Genomic DNA, 10,058 nt, shown 5'->3' with positions numbered 1-10,058 from the left:
GTATGTAGATAGCCCAACTAGACAGGGGGCTATACTGGATCTAGTTCTGGGAAATGAGCCCGGTCAGGTCGTCAAAGTTTCGGTAGGGGAACATGTGACAAATAGTGACCACAACTCTGTTAACTTTAGGATAGTAATGGACGAGGACGAGTGCTGTCCTAAGGGTAGGGTGCTAAATTGGGGGAAGGCTAACTATAGCCGGATTAGGCAGGAATTGGTGGCCATTGATTGGGAGAGGCTGTTCGGGGTTAAGTCCACGTCTGGCATGTAGGAGTCTTTTAAGGAACAGTTGATAAGGGTGCAGGACAGGCATGTGCCTGTAAAAAGGAAGGATAGGAAAGGTAGGATTCGAGAGCTGTGGATAACCAGGGAAATTGAGGATCTGATCAAAAAGAAAAGAGAGGCGTACGTTTGGTCCAGGCAACTGAAAACAGATGGAGCTCTGGAGGAATACAGAGAGAGTAGGAAAGAACTCAAACGGGGAGTTAGAAGGGCAAAAAGAGGTCACAAAATGTTCTTGGCAGGCAGGATTAAGGAGAATCCAAAGGCATTTTATTCATATGTTAGGAACAAAAGAGTTGTCAGGGAAAAAGTCGGACCTCTCAGGGACAAAGGAGGGGAATTATGCTTAGAATCCAAGGGAATAGGGGAGATCCTAAATGAATACTTTGTATTGGTATTCACAAAGGAGAGGGACTTGTTGACTGGGAGTGTCTCAGAGGGAGGTGTTGACCCGTTAGAGAGAATCTCCATTACAAGGGAGGAAGTGTTAGGTTTTTTAGGTAACATGAAAACTGACAAATCCCCAGGGCCTGATGGCATCTATCCTAGACTGCTCAGGGAGACAAGAGATGTAATTGCTGGGCCTCTGACTGAAATCTTTGTCTCTTCATTGGACACAGGTGAGGTCCCTGAGGATTGGAGGATAGCGAATGTGGTACCGTTATTTAAGAAGGGTAGCAAGGATAACCCGGGTAATTATAGGCCAGTGAGCTTGATGAGCGTGGTAGGGAAGTTGTTGGAGAGGATTCTTAGAGACAGGATGTATGCGCATTTAGAACGGAACAATCTCATTAGTGACAGACAGCATGGTTTTGTAAGAGGAAGGTCGTGCCTTAGAAATTTTGTGGAGTTTTTTGAGGAAGTGACAAAAACGGTTGACGAAGGAAGGGCCGTGGATGTCGTCTATATGGATTTCAGTAAGGCATTTGACAAAGTCCCTCATGGCAGGTTGGTTAAGAAGGTAAAGGCTCATGGGATACAAGGAGAGGTGGCTACATAGAACATAGAACATAGAAAGCCACAGCACAAACAGGCCCTTCGGCCCACAAGTTGCGCCGATCACATCCCCACCTCTAGGCCTATCTATAGCCCTCAATCCCATTAAATCCCATGTACTCATCCAGAAGTCTCTTAAAAGACCCCAACGAGTTTGCCTCCACCACCACCGACGTCAGCCGATTCCACTCACCCATCACCCTCTGAGTGAAAAACTTACCCCTGACATCTCCTCTGTACCTACCCCCCAGCACCTTAAACCTGTGTCCTCTCGTAGCAACCATTTCAGCCCTTGGAAATAGCCTCTGAGAGTCTACCCTATCCAGACCTCTCAACATCTTGTAAACCTCTATCAGGTCACCTCTCATCCTTCGTCTCTCCAGGGAGAAGAGACCAAGCTCCCTCAACCTATCCTCATAAGGCATGCCCCCCAATCCAGGCAACATCCTTGTAAATCTCCTCTGCACCCTTTCAATGGCTTCAACATCTTTCCTGTAATGAGGTGACCAGAACTGCGTGCAGTACTCCAAGTGGGGTCTAACCAGGGTCCTATAAAGCTGCAGCATTATCTCCCGACTCCTAAACTCAATCCCTCGATTAATGAAGGCCAGTACGCCGTACGCCTTCTTGACCGCATCCTCCACCTGCGAGGCCGATTTAAGAGTCCTATGGACCCGGACCCCAAGGTCCTTCTGATCCTCTACACTGCTAAGAATGGTACCCTTCATATTATACTGCTGCTTCATCCCATTGGATCTGCCAAAATGGATCACCACACACTTATCCGGGTTGAAGTCCATCTGCCACTTCTCCGCCCAGTCTTGCATTCTATCTATGTCTCGCTGCAACTTCTGACATCCCTCCAAACTATCCACAACACCACCTACCTTGGTGTCGTCAGCAAACTTACCAACCCATCCCTCCACTTCCTCATCCAGGTCATTTATGAAAATGACAAACAGCAAGGGTCCCAGAACAGATCCCTGGGGCACTCCACTGGTCACTGACCTCCATGCAGAGAAAGACCCCTCCACAGCCACTCTCTGCCTTCTGCAGGCAAGCCAGTTTTGGATCCACAAGGCAACAGCCCCTTGTATCCCATGCCCTCTCACTTTCTCACGAAGTCTTGCATGGGGGACCTTATCGAACGCCTTGCTGAAGTCCATATAGACCACATCCACCGCTCTTCCTTCGTCAATGTGTTTGGTCACATTTTCAAAGAACTCAACCAGGCTCGTAAGGCACGACCTGCCCTTGACAAAGCCGTGCTGACTACTTTTGATCATACTAAACTTCTCTAGATGATCATAAATCCTGTCTCTCAGGATCCTCTCCATCAACTTACCAACCACTGAGGTTAGACTCACCGGTCGGTAATTTCCCGGGCTGTCCCTGTTCCCTTTCTTGAATATAGGGACCACATCTGCAATCCTCCAATCCTCCGGAACCTCTCCCGTCTCCATCGACGATGCAAAGATCATCGCCAAAGACTCCGCAATCTCCTCCCTCGCCTCCCACAGTAACCTGGGGTACATCCCATCCGGTCCCGGCGACTTACCAACCTTGATGCCATTCAATAGTTCCAACACATCCTCTTTCTTTATGTCCACATGCTCGATCCTTTCTGTCCACCGCAAACCAGCAGTACAACCACCCAGATCCCTTTCCACCGTGAATACCGAGGTAAAGTATTCATTAAGCAGCTCCGCCATTTCTAACGGTTCCGCACAAACTTTTCCCCCTTCACCTTTTAAGGGTCCTATGCCTTCACATCTCATCCTTTTACTCTTGACATATTTGTAGAAAGCCTTGGGATTCTCCTTAATCTTACCCGCCAAGGCCTTCTCATGACCCCTTCTCGCTCTCCTAATTTCCTTCTTAAGCTCCTTCCTACATCCCGTATACTCCTCTAAATCCTTAACACCTCCTAGCTCTCTGAACCTTCTGTACGCCTCTCTTTTCTTATTCACCAGGTTCATCACAACCTTCGTGCACCACGGTTCCCGTACCCTACCAACACCCCCCTGTCTCATCGGACCGTTGTCATGCAGAGCTCCAGACAAACATTCCTTGAAAATCCTCCACTTTCCTTCGGTACTTTTCCCCAAGAATGCCTCCTTCCAATTTACCCGTCTAATTTCCTCCCTGATGACACTGTATTTCCCTTTACTCCAGAGAAACACTTTCCTAGCCTGCCTGATCCTATCTCTTTCCAATGCTATCGTGAAGGAGATAGAATTATGATCGCTATCCCCAAGATGCTCACCCACCGAGAGATCCTCCACCTGTCCAGGTTCATTAGCCAGCACCAGATTAAGTACACCCTCTCCTCTAGTAGGCTTATCCACATACTGTGTCAGGAAACTCTCCTGGACACACCTAACAAACTCCTCTCCATCCAAACCCCTAGCCCTAGGGATATTCCAATCTATGTTTGGGAAATTAAAATCTCCCATCACGACAACTCTGTTATTCCTACATCTCTCCAGGATCTGTTTCCCCATCTGCTCCTCAACATCTCTGTTACTATTGGGCGGCCTATAGAAAACACCCAGCAACGTTACCGACCCCTTCCTGTTCCTAACCTCCACCCACAGAGACTCCGTAGTCAATCCCTCCACGCGGTCCACCTTCTCTACAGCCGTGACACTATCCCTGATCAACAGTGCCACTCCCCCCCCTCTCTTGCCTCCCTCCCTGTCCTTCCTGAAACATCTAAAACCCGGCACCTGAAGCACCCAGTCCTGCCCCTGAGACATCCAAGTCTCCGTAATGGCCACCACATCACAATTCGAAGCAGCAATCCACGCTCTAAGCTCATCCACTTTATTCACTACACTCCTGGCATTAAAATAGACACATCTCAGACCTTCAGCCTGAGCACTTCCCTTCTCCATCACTCGTCTAACCTCCCTCTTACCCTGTTTACATTCCTTATCTATTTGCGAGCTAACCTCCTCGCTCTCAGTCCCCTCATTTCGATTCCCTCCCCCCAACCTTTCTAGTTGGGTGGAGAACTGGCTTGGCCATAGGAGACAGAGGGTAACAGTCGAAGGGTCTTTTTCCGGCTAGAGGTCTGTGACCAGTGGTGTTCATGATGTGGAGATGCCGGCGTTGGACTGGGGTAAACACAGTAAGAAGTTTAACAACACCAGGTTAAAATCCAACAGGTTTATTTGGTAGCAAAAGCCACACAAGCTTTCGAAGCTCTAAGCCCCTTCTTCAGGTGAGTGGTGTTCCGCAGGGCTCTGTACTGGGACCTCTGCTATTTGTGATATATATAAATGATTTGGAAGAAAGTGTAACTGGTGTTATCAGCAAGTTTGCGGATGACACGAAGATGGCTGGACTTGCGGATAGCGATGAACATTTTCGGACAATACAGCAGGATATAGATAGGCTGGAAAATTGGGCGGAGAAATGGCAGATGGAATTTAATCCAGATAAATGCGAAGTGATGCATTTTGGAAGAACTAATGTAGGAGGGAGTTATACAATAAATGGCAGAGCCATCAAGAGTGTAGAAACACAGAGGGACCTAGGTGTGCAAGTCCACAAATCCTTGAATGTGGCAGCACAGGTGGAGAAGGTGGTGAAGAAGGCATATGGTATGCTTGCCTTTATAGGACGGGGTATAGAGTATACAAGCTGGAGTCTGATGTTGCAGCTGTATAGAACGCTGGTTAGGCCACATTTGGAGTACTGCATCCAGTTCTGGTCGCCGCACTACCAGAAGGGCGCGGAGGCTTAAGAGAGAGTGCAGAGAAGGTTTACCAGGATGTTGCCTGGTATGGAGGGTCTTAGCTATGAGGAGGGATTGGGTAAACTCGACTTGTTCTCCCTGGAAAGACGGAGAATGAGGGGAGACCTAATAGAGGTGTACAAACTTATGAAAGGTATAGATAGGGTGAACAGTGGGAAGCTTTTTCCCAGGTCGGAGGTGACGATCACGAGGTGTCATGGACTCAAGGTGAGAGGGGCGAGGTATAACTCAGATATCAGAGGGATGTTTTTTACACAGAGAGTGGTGGGGGCCTGGAATGCGCTGCCAAGTAGGGTGGTGGAGGCAGACACGCTGGCATCGTTTAAGACTTACTTGGATAGTCACATGAGCAGCCTGGGAATGGAGGGATACAAACGAATGGTCTAGTTGGACCAATGAGCGGCACAGGCTTGGAGGGCCGAAGGGCCTGTTTCCTGTGCTGTACTGTTCTTTGTTCTTTGTTTGAGTTCAAAGGAAGAAAATGTCATCGATGTATCTAGTGTATAGCATCGGTTGAAGGTCCTGTGCGGTGAAGAGGTCTTGTTCGAACCTGTGCATGAAGATGTTGGCATATTGAGGTGCGAATTTGGCCCCCAGGGCTGTTCCGTGGGTCTGGTTGAAGAACTGGTTATTGAAGGTGAAGACATTATGGTCCAGGATGAAGCGGATGAGTTGCAAAATTGCATCTGGAGATTGGCAGTTGTCAGAGTTGAGTACTGAGGCAGTTGCAGCAATGCCATCATCGTGGGGGATGCTGGTGTAGAGTGCCGAGACATCCATTGTGATGAGGAGTGCTCCTGGTTCAACTGCTCCATGTGTGCTGTGTTTCTGTAGGAAGTCCGTACTGTCGCGACAAAAGCTGGGGCTTCTTTGTACAATGGGTTTCAGGATGCCATCGACATAGCCGGAGAGGTTCTCGCACAGGGTCCCATTGCTCGATACGATGGGATGGCCGGGTGTGTTTGCCTTGTGTATCTTCGGGACGCAGTAGACATCTCCAACGCGAGGAATACGTGGGATGAGAGTACGGAGGGTGCTCTGAAGGTCCGGATCAAATGTCTTGATCAGTCTGTTGTTTGGCTTGCAAATGGCTTGCAAAATCTCACTAACTGTCCCGGCTGGAGACAATACACATCTCTTTAACCTGTGCTTAACCTTCTCTCCACTCACATTGTCTGTACCTTTAAGACTTGATTACCTGTAAAGACTCGCATTCCAACCATTATTTTGTAAATTGAGTTTGTGTCTTTATATGCCCTGTTTGTGAACAGAACTCCCACTCACCTGATGAAGGCACAGCGCTCCGAAAGCTAGTGGCTTGTGCTACCAAATAAACCTGTTGGACTTTAACCTGGTGTTGTGAGACTTCTTACCATACTTTATTAGCAGAGGCATAGAGTTTAACAGCAGGGAGGTTATTCTGGAACTGTATAAAATATTGGTTCGGCCCAGCTAAAGTATTTTTTCAGTTCTGGAATCCACATTATAGGAGGGATGTGATAGCACTGGAAAGGGTACAGAGAAGATTTACCAGGATGTTGCCTGGGCTGGAGAGTTTTAGTTATAAAGAGATTTAGATAGACTGGGGTTGTTTTCCTTGGAGCAGAGGAGACTGAGGGGAGACATGATTGACATAAACTTATGATGGGCATGGATTGAGTAGACATGAATTTTCCCCTTGTTAGAGGAATAAATGATTGGGTGATTTAAGGTAAGGGGCAAGAGGTTTAGAGTGGATGTGAGGAAAAGCTTTTTTCACCCAGAGGGCTGTGGGAGTCTGGAACTCACTGCCTGAAAGGGTGGTGGAGGCAGAAACCCTCATAACATTTGAGACGTATTTGGATGTTGCAATGCCAAGGCAGACAAGGCTATGAGCCAAGTACCGGAAAAAGGGTAAAAGCAAAATACTGCGGATGCTGGAATCTGAAACCAAAAGAGAAAATGCTGGAAAATCTCAGCAGGTCTGGCAGCATCTGTAAGGAGAGAAAAGAGCTGACGTTTCGAGTCCAGATGACCATTTGTCAAAGCTAAAAGGCAGAGAAAGTGGGAGATATTTATACTGCAGGGGGAGGGAATGAAAGTTGAGTCATAACCACAGAAACCAGGGGAAAAGGCTGCTAATGGCTGTCCACAGAGAGAATAAAGGGTGTGAATGGCCAAACGGCAGAGAAATTGTAAGCTGTGACAGATGAAGATGTTGGGGAGAGGGAATGGGACAGAGGTAGAATGTAGAGAGGGGGAAGCGGGGGGGCGGGGGGCGGGGGTGTGGGGGGGGGGAGAAAAGGGAAGGGAAGGGGATGAAGTAGGGGGAAAGAGTGGGGGGGAAGGAAAATGAAGAAAGACAATAAAAAAAAGGTAGAGAACAGTAAAAAATAAAATAAAATAGAATAAAATACTGGAAAATGGGATTAGAATAGTTGGGTGGTTTGTCCTCGACCAGCACAGATGTGATGGGCCGAAGAGCCCTTTTCTATGCTGTATAGCTCAATGACTCAATGACTCAGCCAGCAACATCTAAGACCATAAGACCATAAGACATAGGAGCGGAAGTAAGGCCATTCGGCCCATCGAGTCCACTCCACCATTCAATCATGGTTGATTTCAACTCCATTTACCCGCTCTCTCCCCATAGGCCTTAATTCCTCGAGAAATCAAGAATTTATCAATTTCTGTCTTGAAGACGCTCAACGTCTCGGCCTCCACAGCCCTCTGTGGCAATGAATTCCACAGACCCACCACTCTCTGGCTGAAGAAATTTCTCCTCATCTCTGTTCTAAAGTGACTCCCTTTTATTCTAAGGCTGTGCCCCCGCGTCCTAGTCTCCCCTGTTAATGGAAACAACTTCCCTACGTCCATCCTATCTAAGCCGTTCATTATCTTGTAAGTTTCTATCAGATCTCCCCTCAACCTCCTAAACTCCAATGAATATAATCCCACGATCCTCAGACGTTCATCGTATGTCAGGCCTACCATTCCTGGGATCATCCGTGTGAATCTCCGCTGGACCCGCTCCAGTGCCAGTATGTCCTTCCTGAGGTGTGGGGCCCAAAATTGCTCACAGTACTCCAAATGGGGCCTAACCAGTGCTTTATAAAGCCTCAGAAGTACATCCCTGCTTTTGTATTCCAAGCCTCTTGAGATAAATGACAACATTACATTTGCTTTCTTAATTACGGACTCAACCTGCAAGTTTACCTTTAGAGAATCCTGGACTAGGACTCCCAAGTCCCTTTGCACTTTAGCATTATGAATTTTGTCACCGTTTAGAAAATAGTCCATGCCCCTATTCTTTTTTCCAAAGTGTACGACCTCGCACTTGCCCACGTTGAATTTCATCAGCCACTTCTTGGACCACTCTCCTAAACTGTCTAAATCTTTCTGCAGCCTCCCCACCTCCTCAATACTACCTGCCCCTCCACCCTATCTTTGTATCATCGGCAAACTTGGCCAGAATGCTCCCAGTCCCGTCATCTAGATCGTTAATATATAAAGAGAACAGCTGTGGCCCCAACACTGAACCCTGCGGGACACCACTTGTCACCGGTTGCCATTCTGAGAAAGAACCTTTTATCCCAACTCTCTGCCTTCTGTCTGACAGCCAATCGTCAATCCATGTTAGTACCTTGCCTCGAATACCATGGGCCCTTATTTTACTCAGCAGTCTCCCGTGAGGCACCTTGTCAAAGGCCTTTTGGAAGTCAAGATAGATAACATCCATTGGCTCTCCTTGGTCTAACCTATTTGTTATCTCTTCAAAGAACTCTAACAGGTTTGTCAGGCACGACCTCCCCCTACTAAATCCATGCTGACTTGTCTTAATCCGACCCTGCACTTCCAAGAATTTAGAAATCTCATCCTTAACGATGGATTCTAGAATTTTGCCAACAACTGAGGTTAGGCTAATTGGCCTATAATTTTCCATCTTTTTTCTTGTTCCCTTCTTGAACAGTGGGGTTACAACAGCGATTTTCCAATCCTCTGGGACTTTCCCTGACTCCAGTGACTTTTGAAAGATCATAACTAACGCCTCTACTATTTCTTCATCTCATGAAAGAATAAAGAAAAACTGAGAAATCTTGTTGGCCCAGAACTCTTACATTTCATGTTGTATTTGATTTGATTTGATTTGTTGTTGTCACATGTATTAACACACAGTGAAAAGTATTGTTTCTTGTGTGCTATAGACAAAACATACTGTTCATAGAGAAGGAAATGAGAGAGTACAGAATGTAGTGTTACAGTCATAGCTAGGGTGTAGAGAAAGATCAACTTAATGCAAGGTAAGTCCATTCAAAAGTCTGACAGCAGCAGGGAAGAAGCTGTTCTTGATTGGTATGGTTGGTATGTGACCTCAGACTTTTGTATCTTTTTCTCGAAGGAATAAGGTGCAAGAGAGAATGTCTGGGGTGTGTGGGGTCCTTAATTATGCTGGCTGCTTTGCTGAGGCAGCAGGAAGTGTAGACAGACTCAATGGATGGGAGGCTGGTTTACGTGATGGATTGGGCTACATTCATGGCCTTTTGTAGTTCCTTGCGGTCTTGGGCAGAGCAGGAGTCCATACCAAGCTGTGATACAACCATAGAATGCTTTCTATGGTGCATCATGCCAAATTTCCTTAGTCTTCTGAGAAAGTAGAGGCATTGTTGGGCTTTCTTAACAATAGTGTCGACATGGGGGAACCAGGGACAGGTTGTTGGTGATCTGGACACCTAAACATAAGAACATAAGAACATAAGAAATAGGAGCAGGAGTAGGCCATCTAGCCCCTCGAGCCTGCCCCGCCATTCAATAAGATCATGGCTGATCTGACGTGGATCAGTACCACTTACCCGCCTGATCCCCATAACCCTTAATTCCCTTACCGATCAGGAATCCATCCATCCGCGCTTTAAACATATTCAGCGAGGTAGCCTCCACCACCTCAGTGGGCAGAGAATTCCAGAGATTCACCACCCTCTGGGAGAAGAAGTTCCTCCTCAACTCTGTCTTAAACCGACCCCCCTTTATTTTGAGGCTG

This window comes from Mustelus asterias, chromosome 4 (assembly GCF_964213995.1).
Source record: "Mustelus asterias chromosome 4, sMusAst1.hap1.1, whole genome shotgun sequence".
NCBI lineage: Eukaryota > Metazoa > Chordata > Chondrichthyes > Carcharhiniformes > Triakidae > Mustelus > Mustelus asterias.
Note: the sequence above shows the minus strand (reverse complement) of the source record.